Source organism: Musca vetustissima, unplaced genomic scaffold (genome assembly GCF_032173495.1).
Source record: "Musca vetustissima isolate MV318-11 ecotype Yass unplaced genomic scaffold, APGP_CSIRO_Mvet_v1 utg25827, whole genome shotgun sequence".
In the NCBI taxonomy this organism is placed as follows: domain Eukaryota; kingdom Metazoa; phylum Arthropoda; class Insecta; order Diptera; family Muscidae; genus Musca; species Musca vetustissima.
In genome coordinates, this window is record NW_026877610.1 from 4,724 (window position 1) to 22,207 (window position 17,484).

The 17,484-nt window shown below is 34.5% G+C and overlaps 1 pseudogene; it reads right to left on the reverse strand.

Moving 5' to 3' along the window:
* Positions 1 to 238: 238 nt before the first annotated feature.
* LOC133322265 (ferrochelatase, mitochondrial-like) lies at positions 239 to 845 on the reverse strand (annotated as a pseudogene).
* Between the last annotated feature and the right edge of the window lie 16,639 nt (positions 846 to 17,484).

The following is a 17,484-nucleotide window of genomic DNA, read 5'->3' on the forward strand; positions in this document are numbered from 1 at the left end:
TGTCATAGGGTGTGTATTGTGTTTTCTCTGCTTCAAAACACATTCACAGTAATGGCGTGATAATTTATATTTAAAAACAATAATGAATGTCTTTCAAAGTGGTTGGTTTAACGTGAAAAAATATTCTTATACAAATTCTTGTTTTCACGGCAACGAGGATTAACACACATGGGGCAGCGGATAAGAAATTTTGGATTTACCTTATCACCGTTCTTCAGGTGATCAGCCACAATGGTACTTAAGGCTTTGATAAACAACCAATGGTCTGTTTCATCAGCAACGGATTGCTGTCCCATCGGTCAATGACACTCCACTTAATGTTTGAGGGTAGGTTGTTGTTTTTATAATATTGATAAATGGAATTAAAACTGGAACCGGATGTGGCACAGCTATACTGTGGATATTGTGAAAATAAAACCAAATGTTCTGGACCATCCGACTCTATCTGCCGAAATCCAACGTAATGTTTATGTGGTGCCGTCTCGGGTGATATGTAATCCGATTCCTTGCACTTTAATTCTCCCTGCAGCTCGGTCCATTTCAATATCGGAAACCGCCACCAATTTCTTTTGTACTTCCGGTGTACGTCGCTGTGCAATCCATGGTCCCAATTTACTCTGTACCGGTAATTGGATCATATCACGATCGGTCATGATACGTAACAGATAATCATGAACCTGATCGGTGGTTTGAGGACCACCCATGTTCAACATTAGCACAGCTGTCTTGGCTTTTACATCATTTCTAGCGGTCGTACTGAAGCTGATCCACTTTGTGAAAATCTTTGAAAGCCCGGCAAATTGTTTTCCTCCACTAGCCAATAAATTTTTTTCTAATGTGTGCATAATTGCTCGCTACGAAATCCCCAATTTCATTGATATGTTCGGTCTCGCGTGGTAAATTTTTTTCTTTATATTTTGTAATTACATTCATAAACTTTACATTCAAATCATTTGATTTTTCCAAGCAGTTTCCTCTAGTCTATATATATATATATATATTGTTACGAATATAACTTTAGTCTATTCGAATAACTTCACAACAACAACTACTGTATAGATTTTTCTACATCCTTCCATTTCCTCTTTCATTGTCTATTTTGTTGTTGACGTACAATCCTCTTTCTTTGTTACCCCCTCGCCTGTATATGTGTTGTTGTTATTGTTCACTCAATGTAAGTTTGTATGTGTTTGTTGTATTGGTAGATTGTTCTGATGCTACCAGATTGTTCGTAATCTAGATGTTACCAGATCGTCTAGAAACTTCTGTAGTTAGTCAGTTGTGAATCAGATCACGAATTGAAACAGTCAAGTAACGTAAAGCTGTAAAGTAACATAAAGTAAAATCATTGTAATACTCGTAATCAGAAAGAACCCGCGTTTTATTTAGTACGAACTGTATTGGGAAATAAAACAACGTCTACACGGGATTAAGTAAAATCCAAGAACGTAACAATATATATAAATTACATGTATGTTCGTGATCGCTAAACTCAAAAACTACTGCACCGATTTAGACCAAATTGTATGTACATGCTCTATGCGGCGTGAGTAGTGTTTTTGTGTTTAATTTTAAGTTCGTCCGACAGATGCCGCGATATATAGCTTCATTGTGTTTTGCCCGATTAAAGATGGTGCTTAATCGACGTATGCCGACGTTAAGTGTTCCTACACAGACTCATATATAACCTCTTTTAGAAAAGCGCGTGGGAGTCAAAAAAAAAAAATAATAATAAATAACTTATCAAAAATGATGTAAAAATGTATATAAACTCATCAATTGAGAACGGCGGCACCGATTTGTATCCAAATTTCATTCAGTTGTCTGTAATTGTCTGTAAGAATGCAGGGAATGCTTTTATGAAAGAACATTTTGAGAAAATCCGCGAAAATCTTCCAAAACATATTTTGAAGGAACGGCTGGACCGATTTGGCTATCATTATATGGGATAATATATATATATATATATATATATATATATAAAGTGATACTATACAGACAATTTACAGAGAAGTTCCTTATCCTACACGAAATACCGAATTAAAGGTAATTTATACGGAATTTGTTACTACTCTCAAAGTACATAAAATCGTACTATGCCAAAATATGGACCAAATAAAAACACACAACAAGGATTAGACAGTTGTTTACATTATAAAATCTACATATGGCATATATCCCACACAATATCAGAATCATTGGCTGATACTTGAAAGTATTCTAAATAGGAAATAAAACCAGCTTTATTTGTGAAAAATGCCAATACATATGATATACCAAAATGCCAATTACAAATACCTCAACAATTTAGCTAACTATGGAAAGTATTATTGAACATTTTATTATATTTGAGAAGTATATATATATATATAAATTTGAATCATACATGGACAATTGCGCATTAGATGCTCTAGGTGTCTAACTTATATGTGCCGTTATGGTTTCTCAAATATATTTTTCATGATATAAAAAATGTTTCCATTGAGAACGACTGCACAAATTTGACTCACATTTTCCTACGAATGTTTTTAATTGCAGTGGGAAGAGTTTAAAATAAAGAAAATTTTAAGAAAAATATAAAAAGTCGGAGATTGGAGTAATTGAACACAACAAACCTTTTATAGAACTTATGAATCGTGTGTGATCAAAATAGAAATATTAATTATCTCTTGAGATAAGAGTACTTAGATCAAAACTTGACCTTCTCCTGAAAAATGTTTGGTGGAATAAGTTCGATCAATTGATAAACTGAAATACCACACTTACTGACATAATTGAATATTAAACAATAACTATATTACTTAATATACTGGAGTATCATTAAATTAAGGTTTACCGTCATGTGTAAAATATAATGCATATTTGTTTGATTGTGAAAATTTGACGTACATTTTTTGTAAATAGTTTCCGAAATGTATTTTCGATGAATTCGTTAATTTTTACCAACCCTATATTGATGCAATTCTGATAGAGCAAAACAGCGTTTGCCGGGTCTGCTAGTATATATATATATATATATATAAATGGAACACAAAAAATGTATACTTTCTTTCTGTTGTCGGTAATTACAGAGGGAAGGTTTTTATGAAAGAAAATTTTGAGAAAAATCCGCGAAAATCTTGCAAACATTATTTTAAAGAAGCGGCTGTACCGATTGACTTAATGTTTCTGTTAGCAGTCTGTAATTGGAATGGAAAGGTTTTAATGAAAGAACATTTGCAAAGTATATTTTCAAAGATATTAGCATTTCCACACTTTTTATATCGAACTTTTATGGTTTCATCTCTTTGTAGTTCGTTTTCGACATATTTTAGGCGAAAATGCCCAGCGTATATCTTTAAGTAATTGTCAATTATGGAAAATTCTCGATTGCCATTGCCTTGAAAAAAACTATTTCAATAAAATCAAGATTTATTTAGTTTGAAAAGGTATGTTACGTTATGTGAAGAAGTAGTATGTATATTTTGTGGAATTTTTCTCAAATAAAACACAGTAAGACATGGTAAAGTAAAGATTAAGCGGTTCGATTATATGGAGCCTATACCAAAAACTATACCGGCAATTATGAGGGAAGTTTCTTACCCTATGGGGAATATCGAATTAAAGCCAATAAAATGTATATTTTGTTACTACTTTCCAAGTACTTTAGGATAAGGATGCCTAAAAACGCACAATAATGGAACAAATTGTTTTGAACTTATAAATACAACACATATCCTATGTGATATCTTGGCCTCTGACCGAAACTTGATCGTGTCCTTAATAGGAAACAACACCAGGAATATTTTGGAGAAAATTGCCAAAATATTCAATACAGTTCAATGATGGCAGTAATTCGCTATATACGATTACAAATACGTCAAGAAAACACGAAGGTATTATTGAACATTTTGACGATTCAAAGGACTTATAAAGTAATATTTACAATTCCGCAATTTTTGTATCGAGCTTTAATGCTGTTGAATTGCTGTTTTTTAGATCATAACTTCCAATTTCATAAAATATGTGTATGTTCTAATACTAATAATTCGATCATTATAGTAATTATAGCATTATTAGTATTCCCGTCAGATATTTGAAGTTTTGTCTTACTTTCTTTAGAGCCCAAGCTGTTGGATATGAATTTTCCTATTTGTCAAAAAGTGTATTATTTTTTGGACAATCTTTATTTTTTTGGTCGACAACTTGAAATTTGGATGTGGACCTATGTAAACTTAACAACTTATTCAAATGTTAAATTTAAATCAAGTTGTTAAAAAATGTGAGGATATAACATGATCTTCTATTAAAAAAACATTTGATGAAATATGTTCTAACAAATTATAAACTGTTATGTGTTTGGGCCTGCATTGGGGTACCAGTTAATACTTTTTATTGACATAAACTTAGTGGCAAATGTTTTTACCAACCTTATATTGATGCAATGTTGATAAAGCAAAACAACGTTTGCCGGGTCAGCTAGTTTTTATATAAATTTCATAATCATTCAAATATTCTTCATATTCATCTCTGTATTTTTCAATAACAGTTTTCGCAATAGGCCCAGTGGCTTCTGCGATATGTTGGATAACATTTTTAGCGGATTCAAGGTTCTCTAGGGCAGTGCTGCGCCCAAATGTTAGCTAGGAAGTATTTAAAATTTAACAAGTATTTTACTGAAGACGTGAAAAATAATTTACCTGGCTAAGCGCAAAGATTGATAATCCCAGTAGAAAATACTCTCTTGCGTGACAATTTCGTTAACGAAACGTTGACGAAATTTATGGAATTGTCATTCATGACTAAAATCATGATATGTCGTCGAAAATGTCGTTCTTCTCGAAATATAAAAACAAAACAAAAATAGTCTGAATCGAGTGTACTATGAAATATTGACAGAAACACATAGAAAATTCTTTCTGAAAAAATATATAAGAAATTTGAGATAAAGAAGACGTGTTTTCTTGGTTAAAATAGGTAAGTTTATTTATATCATTATTTAAATGCATTGTTGCATTAGGATGGGACAAATAAATGGCAATTGTAATATCTAAAATATGATTCATATTCCAGTGCATTTTAATTTTGTTGTTTCTTTACAGATGATGTTAAAATGGAGATAATCAATTTTCTTGGTTAAAATAGGTAAGTTTATTTATATCATTATTTAAATGCATTGTTGCATTAGGATGGGGCAAATAAATGGCAATTGTAATATCTAAAATATGATTCATATTCCAGTGCATTTTAATTTTGTTGTTTCTTTACAGATGATGTTAAAATGGAGATAATCAACTTCTCAGGCAATGTGCTTATTTATATTATATGAATATAAGGTATGTAAATATAAGGTATGTTTTTGTAATATAATAAATTTCATGCTATAAAAAATATAAATGAAAAATATGTATATATGTATATTTTTATTTGAATTTTAAATGGGGTATGATTGACGACAATATTGATGACCATAGGTATACAGTCATCAACGAATGTGTAAACGACAGGAAGTGAATCTGTCGTTAACGAAAAGTAGGGAGATTAGTTGCCGAAGTTGTCGTCAACGACAACTTCGCTTACCCTGTCGCCCAAGTTGTCGTGCATGAATACTGCGACACTGGTGTGAACATTTCGTCAACGATTTCACATTGTTGTCTGCAAAGTGTCTTCAAGGAATTGCCATTGTCTTACACGATTCGTTAATGTTGTCTGCAAGACACTTTCTACTGGGATGCTATGAACAACAATTTAATTTTTCTACTTCGAATGTTTAAGACAGATGATGCACAAAATACCGATTTGACATCAAATCATGTGGCTGTATTTATACTCAAATAGAAAATGATTTCATATGGATTGCATAGATTTAATTTTTATCTCTTCGTTAGTGACTCGAAGTGACCATGACTTTTTTGGTCCACTTCATGTCGTGCGACTTCTAGAACAAAATTTGTCCGTCCGTAATTAGACGACGAAAGTTGAAATTGAACTAAAATGTTGGTGCGCATTCCTCTCTATCTCTTGATCCAAAACGCCAAACATATATATGAGAGTTAGGTTAGGTTCAAAAGAGGTTTAAATAATACCACCACATGCCCAACATTGGAAGGACATACACATAAGCCAATTGAGGCCTGTTGTGCGCTCTAGAGATGTCAATCATCGAGCAAAATATGTATAACATCTACATATAAATAGATGTATTTGAGCGTGGCATCGACCATTTGGTTGTTGCAATACTATGCGCTATCCAAAATTTATCTCGACACAAAATCCAATAGTCGTTATTCTAGGTTCGTTTTGGTACATTGTGCACTAATTCGTCCTTAGCAACACACTTTAGTTATTTGGAACATCATTTTGATGAAATCGGATGAAAATTATATATGGGAGCTATATCTAAATCTGAACCGATTCCAACAAAACTACGCATACATAAATCTGGACCTTATTCAGTACGATGTGCAAAAGTTTGTTCCAATCAGCCTTTGACTCTTTAGAGTTCAATTTACATAAAATCGGACGAAACTATATATGGGAGTTATATCTAAATCAGTGCTGTCCACACTAATACATTCAAATTTTGTGATTGTATATGTTTGAAATACAAAACATTCAAAACTTCTGTTTCTATGCCACATACTGTGAGAAATTTCGTAAAAATATTTTTTTCAAAGGAATGAATGACAATTTTGAAAATATTTTTTATTTTCATATATCAATCCGTGGTATAATAATAGAAGGTAACAGCAAGTGTTGTTGTACAACAAACGATACAACAACCACATGGAAATTTATTTTTGTAAGTTATACTAGTGTCAACGTCATTTGACAGAAAAATGTAAACAAACAAACAAATTAGGTCCGGTAGTACAAAATGAAAAAAATTGCTGTTGCAAACATGAATTTACTGTGAAAAAAAATCATTTCGGCCCCCACCTGCGCACTTCCCTGGCCCAAGGGACCTATTGTGCGCACACCTGATCTAGATCTAATTCAGTGCTCTGTGCAAAATGTTGTCTCAATCGGACCAATATTGGGAGTTTGGTGCTCAATTTACATAAAATCGGACGAAACTATATATGGGAGCTATATCTTAATCTGAATCGATTCTAACAAAACATCGCATACATCAATCTGGATTTATTTCAGTACTCTGTGCAAAATTGTATATCAATCGAAAACACAATTTATTATTGGATACCCAGGGTTTTACCAACGTAGACGCGTGCTTGGGCTCATTGTTTTGTTTAAACACCCATGAAAGGGGCATTTCCCAAGATGCATATGGTCATATTACTCCAGAGTAAATATGTTGATAATCTTCTGACCTTATAATACCATTGATTTTATGAATCAGATCAATTCCTTGTTCGGAAAACCACCCCCATATCATAATGTTGCCTCCACCATGTCTTACAGAACCTTTTGTATATTTTGGGTTGAGACTTCCGCCTTATGGTCCGTATGTCATGCGTATGACGCCTGAATCCGAACTGTGCAAATTAAGTTTCATTCAACAAAAAACAGAACACATTTCCACATCCGAATTCTATGGCCCTATCACTTTCTATAATCGACAATTTGTTTCTTAATATGCTCATTATATTTATTCGACCTTTACAGAAGTATAGAACATTGATAATTTTGTTACGAAATTATGGAACCAACTCAATAAAATTGCTTTGGATTGGCGGTAGCTGATGGAGTGTAGGATAGGTGTAGCAAAGGGTTTTTGGAAATTCGAACTATAACCGAAAAATACTAAAATGTACTTAATTTGGTACAAATTCGTAACATGTGAATGGATAGAGGTAAAAACTTGAGTCTAGAGGTAAAAACTAGAGTCTATTTAAGGATATGGTTTTGAAAGCGTGTACTCATGTGTACGACAAGTACTATATGGTACTATATTTGGTACAAATTTAATCTATACTAATCTATACTAAAAAAAAGTGTAAAGTGACTGACTGACTGATTTAACGATTCATCAACGCCCAGACGAAACGGCTGAAGCTAGAACATTGAAATTTTGGGTGAGTGTCACTCTTGGTCCAAGAGTTAAAGGTAAGGCTGGGTTTTTGGAAATGCATACTAGAACCGTACGAAAAGAACTAAAAAGTACTAAATATGGTATCATTTATGTTTGGCAAACCAGTAGAGCTAGAAATCTGAAATTTGGATTAAGGGTCACTGATGGAGTGTAGAATATATGTAGCACAGAACTTTTTGGAAATTCAAATTATAAGTATCGGAAAAGTGCTGAAATCTACTAAATTTGGTACAATTTCGTAGCATGTGAATGGATTGAGCTAAAAAAATTAAGGTTGAGAATTAAGGTCGATATGAGGAGAGTTTTGGTACATATGTACTCATAAGTACGAGAAGTACTATATGGTACTATATTTGGTACAAATTTGATTTAGAGGTACAAATCGAGCTGGAATCCTGGAATTTAAAATTAAAACCAGTGAGCGGAGCAGTATAGTCGGACGGGGCCGACCATATGATACCCTACACAACTTCCACGAAAATATAACATTCTGTGGTTCTATATTCTGAGCTTGGGCAATATTTCGCGATATTTGCACCCTCTTGACAGTCTAGAGGTCAACAAATATTACTAATATTCAGTACAGCCCTTCTAATTACTTGTGCAGATTGCCTTCACCGTGGGTTGTTTTGCGACGTTCAGCTTTCAATTGTGGCTATAGATCGACTTGAAAAACACAAAAAATTAAGTTTTCGGTCCACATCATCCCAAAATTATTATCTGATTATCATCGAAAATTATAGACGTTGTCCTTGACCATACCTGGATCCTCATGGAAAATTTCAAAGCGATCAGCGCTATATTTCCGCCCTCTAGTGTGGTAATGGGTTACTGTTGTGGAAATATTATTTGAAATTAAATATAAATTCATTGTATTATTATTTTTTAATATATTTATAAAAATCAATTAATCATGTACTTATAATATTAATCAACGGTGTAACAAGTAGAAAAAAAGAATAAGTGTTACTTGCTCAGTTGTCCGGACTGCGTTACGTCGCTGCCGCAGCCGCAGCCGCGGCATCTTGACTGCACTCAACAACGAGGGGTCATAAAATAATTTTTTGTTTCTGCTCTGTTAACATAGTGTGTCACTACTATGAAACTTATTAAAAATAAACACATCAAGAATTGAGGCTCAGGTGTTTCTGGTAAATCAGCACAGCATTCAAACTCAATAATTCTTTGAGTTAAAATAGTTTGGGTTCTACACTTTTGCGCTGATACTTTTTCAGTCTCTTCTGTTTTAACTCCAGGCCGAATAACATCGCAGCAGCAAGTATTCTTTTCTTCTACTTCCAGCAAATTCATTTTTCTGAACATATGCAAATACAATTGGCATTTGCATTAATCAATAAATTTCTGGAAATATTCTTTTAACGTGAATTTATTAAAGTCTTTAAAATTCTCGATCTAACTTTTCTAAAATCGAGTAATTTCTTAACAGTTACTAAATAATATCTTAATACGTAAGCACCTGTAAATATTAAATTTCGCGACGTTCGGGCCATAATTGCGGCCTCTGGAGCGACCAGAAAAACGGACAAAAATTAAGTATTTGGTCCATTTCATCCCCTAAATATAATCCGATCTTTACCAAAAACAATAGGGGTCTTCATTGGCCAGAACCCATCCTACATGCAAAATTTCGTGGAGATTGGTCAATAACTGTGGCCTGTATCGTGTTTACAAATTATAATGGACAGACGGACGGACCCACATGTCTAGATATGACGATCGGTATACTTAAAGCTGGGTCTAGGACCAATATTTCGCGGCGTTACAAACTTTTGGGGCTGCACAAATTATTATAATAATTACAGTCGGAGTGTAGGATTGGGATATGAACGTAGTTTTGGAAATTTGTTACTTATGTGTACGAAAAGTACTAAATCGTACTATAATCGGTACAGTTTGGATTTGGGTGATCCTATAGAGCGAGAACAATGAAATTTGGAGTCAAGATCATAATAAACTTATGGGTACTAAATGGTACTAAATTTGAATTTTAGGTGAACCAATAATGCTAGAATCATGAAATTTAGAGCCAGGATCACTGTTGAGGTGTAAGATTGAGATATGTAGGAAGTTTTAGAAATTTGTACTAATGTGTACTAAATTTGATACAATTTGGGGTAAGTAAGAGGTTTTTGGAAATTCATACTACTGTGTACTAAATTTGGTACAATTTGAATTGTGGGTAAACCTATAGAGTTGGAATCCTGAAACTTGGATTTAAAATCACTGTCGAGGTGTAGGTTTGGGTTAAGTAGGAAGTTTTGAAAATTCTACTACTAAATTCGGTACAATTTCAATTGTGGGTGAATTAATAGAGTTGGAATCCCGAAATTTGAGCTATAATACCCTGACAACATAGTTGTGTAGGGTGTAATTACCGGCGGAGTGTAGGATTGGGATATGAACGTAGTTTTGGAAATTTGTTACTTATGTGTACGAAAAGTACTAAATCGTACTATAATCGGTACAGTTTGGATTTGGGTGATCCTATAGAGCGGGAACAATGAAATTTGGAGTCAAGATCATAATAAACTTATCGGTACTAAATGGTACTAAATTTGAATTTTAGGTGAACCAATAAAGCTAGAATCATGAAATTTAGAGCCAGGATCACTGTTGAGGTGTAAGATTGAGATATGTAGGAAGTTTTAGAAATTTGTACTTATGTGTACTAAATTTGATACAATTTGAATTGTGAGTGAACCGATAGAGTTGGAAACCTGAAACTTGGATTTGGGATTACTGTGGGGGTGTAGGGTAGGGTTATGTAGGAAGTTTTAGAAATTTTTACTATGTGTACTAAATTTGGTACAATTTAAATTGTGGGTGAAGCGATAGAGTTGGAATCCTGAAACTTGGAAGGTTTGGAAATTGGTACTACTATGTACTAAATTTAGTACAATTTGAATCGTCGGTGAACCGATAGAGTTGGAATCCTAAAATTTGAATTTAGTATCATTGTGGGGGTGTAGAATTGGGGTATGTAGGAAGTTTTGGAAATTGGTACTACTGTGTACTAAATTTGGTACAATTTGAATTGTGGGTAAACCGATAGAGTTGGAATCCTCGAATTTTGATTTAGGATCACTGTGGAGGTGTAGAATTAGGGTATGTAGGAAGATTTGGAAGTTCGTACTACTGTGTACTAAATTTGGTTCAATTTTAATTGTGAGTGAAACGATATAGTTGTAATCCTGAAACTTGGATTTATGATCACTATGGGGTGTAGGTTTGTGGTAAGAAGGAGGTTTTAAAAATTCGTACTACTGTGTGCTAAATTTGGTACAATTTAAATTGTGGGTAAACCGATAGAGTTGGAATCCTGAAACTTGGATTTAGGATCAGTGTTTGGAAATTGGTACTACTGTGTTCTAAATTTGGTACAATTTGAATTGTGAGTGAACTGATAGAGTTTGAATCCTGAAAAATGGATTTAGGATCACTGTGGGGTGTTGGTTTGGGTTATGTTGGAAGTTTTTGAAATTCGTACTACTGTGTACTACATTTGGTTCAATTTGAATTGTGGCTGAACAGGTAGAGTTTGAATTCTGAAACTTAGATTTAGGATCACTGTGGGGTGTTGGTTTGGGTTAAGTAGGAAAATTTGGTACTAAATTTGGTGCAATTTGGATTTGGGTCAACCGATAAAGTTGGAATCCTGAAACTTCGATTTAGGATCACTGTGGGGGTGTAGGATTGAGGTATGTAGGAAGTTTTGGAAATTGGTACGACTAAATTTGGTAGAATTTGAATTATGGGTGAACCAGTAGTGGGTGGGTGAATTTTTGGCACTACTGTGTGCAAAATTTGGTATAATTTGAATTGTGGGTGGACCGATAGAATTGGAATCTTGAAACTTATATTTCGGATCACTGTGGTGGTGTAGGTTTTGGGGTAAGTAAGAGGTTTTTGGAAATTCATACTACTGTGTACTAAATTTGGTACAATTTGTATTGTGGGTAAACCTATAGAGTTGGAATCCTGAAACTTGGATTTAAAATCACTGTCGGGGTATAGGTTTGGGTTAAGTAGGAAGTTTTGAAAATTCTACTACTAAATTCGGTACAATTTCAATTGTGGTGAATTAATAGAGTTGGAATCCCGAAATTTGAATTTGGAATCATTGGTTGAGGAGGGTACTTATGGAAATAATGTGTGAACCTTTAAAGCTGGAATCATGAAATTTAGTACTAAATGGTACTCAAATTTAATTTATGGTCGATATTAATGTGTGGATTGTTTTTTCAGACATATGCAGTTTTATCTAAAAATAAAATAATCAATTTTAATCAATAATCAAAAAATCAATTTTAAATAGATACTTTGGTTTATGTTGCATTTAATCCGAATGAATCGCTCGCTTGACACAAACAGCTGATTTGCAAAAAGATGGTACAAGATAGGGTTACCAAATGGTCCCCTTAAATCAATCAACAAATTAATGATATTGAAGAGTCTTTCATACATATATTTTATGTTGCGAATAATAAACTATTAAAAAATAATAATACATTTTTCGTTAGAATTTACGAAATTAATAAAAAATAACAGAAACAATGTTAAAATCGAATACAGTTTATATTGTATGGCAACACCATTTCAGCAAAGTACCATTTTGTCGCAGTTCGAAAATTTCAATTCACGTGAGGTGCAGAACAGGAGGTAACTTCTGAGGTGAAGTGTATGTGTGAAGTGAAACGAACACGCCGTAAGTTCCAGAACATACCCGTATATATTTAAAAATAGCCCGATTGAAAAACGTACCCAAAATATCTAATAATGGGGGCAACTCCTAAACTTGGACCAATATTAATATTTTTTGGTAGGGAGATTTTGTAGCCAATTACTTACTTACTTAGCTGGCTTGTTACAGAACGGTTGTTCCATAAACCGAGCTTAAAGAAAACTGCCAAGCACGTCAATCTTGTGCGCATCTCCTCCAATTGGAAAGACCACTTTCCAAGGTATTGTTTTCTACTTGGTCTTTCCATCTAATTCGTGGCCTTCTCCTTCTACGGGAACCATCAGTAGGCTCGCTTTTATATGCCTTTTGAGCAGGGGCATTCTCATTCATTCGCACAACATGGCCTAGCCACCTCCCTGCAGCTCAATACGACTGACTATGTCGATGTCCGCGTATAAATTGTAAAGCTCGTGGTTCATTCAATGCCGATATTCACCGTCCACTCGTAGATCTTTCTGAGAATTCTTCTTTCAAACACCCCAAGAGCTTCCTCATATGCTTGCGCAAGTGCCCATGCTTCAGATCTATATAACAGCACGGGTAGTATCAGCGTCTTGTAAAGTGTGAGTTTGGCCTGGCGGGAGGTGGCCTTGTTTCTAAACAGCTTACTTAGACCATAGCATCTGTTGGCCAACACTTCTCCTTCTCCTAATTTCAAAACTGATGTCATTATTTTATTTATGGAAGTACCAAGGTATATAAAATCTTTAACTACCTCGAAGCTGTAGTTCCCATGTTCCACAGTTGGTCCGAGTCTACTGGACGTCTTGCGTGTTGATACCATCTGCTTTGTCTTCTCGCCGTTTACTACCAGACCTACTTTGGCAGACTTCTTGTTAATTTGTTCAAAGGTGGCTGTTACCGCTCGCAATGTTCGACCCATTATATCGATGTCATCGGCGTAGGCGAGTAACTTGTGTTGTTTGGTGTACAGAGTGCCATTTCTGTTCACCTTTGCGTCTCGTATGTCCACAAATATAAGATTACAGCCAATTCGTTTGAAAAACGTGCCCAAATCTACCAAAACTTCGAATATTGGGGATAACGTTATATGGGCGGTACCCTAAAAAGTACAACAATATTGATAATTTTTTGTTGGAAGGTGTGCTACCCCATAAGTACCTAAAATACCAAACTGCAATTCGACTGAAAATCATGTCCAAAATCCTCAATATAAAAAGTGGACCCTTTACATGATGATAAGCCAGTGACATGTGATGAATTGGACGTAGCGCCTTTACTCATCAACACAAAACAACAATAACAAATGAGATAACTGTATTTGTATTTCTAAGATCGGTGTATTTTGCCTTATTATAGATAACTGTATCAATATCTCAATTTGTAGAAAAATGCACTTGTGTGCCTTTCAAGTTAAGCCAGCGATATGAGCTTTGGCAAAGAGTACAGGATACATGAAACAAAATCCCAGTTGTATCACAAAATTTGGTGAAGAGTGTGCCAAAGCGCGTTCAATGTTTAACAAGTGAAAAAAGCTTTAAAGCTTGGTCGGGACGAACTTTGAATACTCTTCACCATAGGTATATAGACAGGTTCTTGAAATGAAAATATAGGGAACATACCAAAAAGTGGACCTATACCGACAATTCTACAAACCGATTTATGTAAACCATTAAGTACACCAAAAACAAAACAATGGTACCGATATTGATACCGCATGGTATGTTCCTCAATCGAGATATATGCGGCTATGCCTAAAGGGCGACCGACCAATATTGATTAAATAGTGTAGATATTAGCGAATATTTGGGGTTATCTTTATGTGAGGGCTATGCCTGATTAATGACCGTTATACCTAAACCCAATATTTTAGTTTTGTAACTCAATACTTTACTTCGGGAGGGGAATATGGGGAAGCTGCCTAAATGCTGGCCGATATATTTCATTATCGTCAAGTTCGAGTTCTTTACCACGATATCCTTAGAAGGAGGTACGATTAGAATTACACACTTTGTAGGGTAAAAAATTACAATTTCGAGTAACGACTATTCCCATTCTATGGTAGAATACGCCTATATTGGGACCACCCCAACACACGGAACAAATCATTTAACTATATAATAAATGGGGACTGCCCCTAAAATGGGTCGAATATTAATAATTTTTGGGAGGGAGATTTGTTACCATATCCAATTACAAAATAACAAATTACAACGAATTCGGTTGAAAACGCGCTCAAGAACCCCAAATTACCGAAAATTTGGGGGTACCCTTATATAGGAGCTATGCCTAAACGTGCACGATACAAGTATATCCCAAAATAGTAAAAGTCGCTAAATATTTTCATTTTTTGGACAATAAGTGTAAAAGTATTCCAATGGAGTTTCTTTCAGATTCAATTATATTCTTGAAGTATTTGACACCCAATGATAACCATTTTATAGTCCATTCGGTTAATAACGCGCTCATAATATCGTATAATTATCTCCTATCATATCGTTTGATAGGATAGGAGATTTGTTATCCTATGAAAATGTTACATACTAAATTATAATGCCTTTGAAGAATTCCCAAAATAACGAATAGTGGGAGATACAGCTATATGGGGCTATCCTAAAAAGTGGATATTTGTTTGTGTTGGACCCATATCAATTCAATTTTCGCGAAATTTCAAAGTAATACATTCTATGGTGGAGGGTATAAACACATGTACATTTATGTGACTGCATCTCCGAAACTCGGTCCAAATAGCTTAAAAATCAGTAACGTTACATGGGGGCTTTCCCGATAAAATTTAAATGGTGGCTATATGTAGTAGTAGACCGATATTAATGAGGGAACTTTGATAATTCAAATTCAAAAATTTTAGAAGCCTTGGAGTAAAAACATGTAAAAAAGCACTGAGGGTGGTGCTTAGGTTTTGGCCGATATTATATATTTCTAATAACGAGGAATTATAAATCTGCCAACCTAAATATCCCCTTCATGTTCTATATCCTTCCTAGAATGTTTTTTATATGTTTCCAACGGATTATGATGATAAGCTAGCTGCTAGAAGAAAACACCCACAGTATTGAATCGATGTAGGAAATCGTATTTCTAAAGTAATATTTATATTTTGAAATTTAGAAAATTAATAAAAAAAACAATAAGGAAAGTAGTAAAGTGGGACTGGGCCGACTATATACAACACTTTGCGTATATTGTACATATGTTTCCTTACAATTGCATATCAATGTGCACTCGAAGGAACATACTCATGCGTTTCTGCAATCTATGCTAAATTTAATCGTCTGCATACCATGGGACAAACTTGTGGAGAACGGTACGTCGCGCTGTTAAAAATATAATCACAATCAGACATTCGTTCGAAATACATGTGGAGGCTATGGCTGCATCTGCACCAATTTCAACAAAATGCAATAACGTCATTCAAATCTAAATTTCATACGTTGTGCAAAATAAGAGTTTGGTGCACCATTTACGTAAAAACGGACGAATATATATATGTATATGTGGGAGCTATATCGAAATATGACTCGATTTTCCCGAAACGTAACACACAACATTCTAGACGCTATTCAGTACACTGTACCAAATTTCGTACAAAACGAAGGATATATACGGACGTTGTTGCATTAAATCGGACGAAACTGTATATGGGAGCTATATCTATATCTAACTCGTTCTAGACTCAGTTCAGCACGCTATGTCACATTTCGTGCAAATCCAAGGATATAAAGGAACTTTGGTGCACTATTTACATAAAATCGGACGAAAATATATATGGGAGTTATTTCTAAATCTGAACCGATTTTCAGGAAACTTAACACACACCATTTTAGACTTAATTTAGTACGCTATACCAAATTTCGTGCAAATCGAAAGATACGTAGGGACTTTGGTACAACATTTACATTAAATCGGACGAAAATATATATCGGAACCAGGGACGTACGCAGGGGGGCGGCCCGGGGGGCCCGGGCCCCCCCCGAAATGACAAATTTTCACGGTAAATTTATGTTTGCAACAGCGATTTTTTTCATTTTGTACTACCGGGCCCCCCCCGAAATGAAATCCTGTGTACGTTGCTGATCGGAACTATATCAAAATCTGAACCGATTTTCCCAATTTCAATAGGGTTCGTCCTTGGGCCAAATAAGTGAGCTGTGCCAAATTTCATCCAAATCGGATCATAAATGGGACTTGTACTTTCTTTACAATTTAACATGGACAGACGGACGGACGGAACCATGTGTCTATCTCGTTTCCTTTTTCCTGTTACAAACATATACACAAAGACATAATACCCTGTACCACAGTGTGGTGAAGGGTATAAAAAAGGAGGTTCTCTCACAAAGTTGATGTCATTGCCCAAACATATTGGCATCTACGTAAAAATCAACAATCTTCTGTTGATAATATTGAAATGATTTTTCGTTTAGTATTTCGCTTTCGTTTCAAAATAATATCTGTATGGCTTATCAAACATTTATTGATCAAATCATTATTGTCGAGGTCAGTATTTAAATGTCCAATGCGTGGATTCATACATACTTATATGTACAGTTACTTACGAAAACAAATACATATTATAAAATTTATAGCATTTTATAGAATACTAGCTGGACCCGTGGCGCTTCGCTGCCCCTACTAAAGTGATTACCATAGGAAAACTATTTGTATGCAGTTTAATAGCTAATATTTATAAATATGCACTATATATATA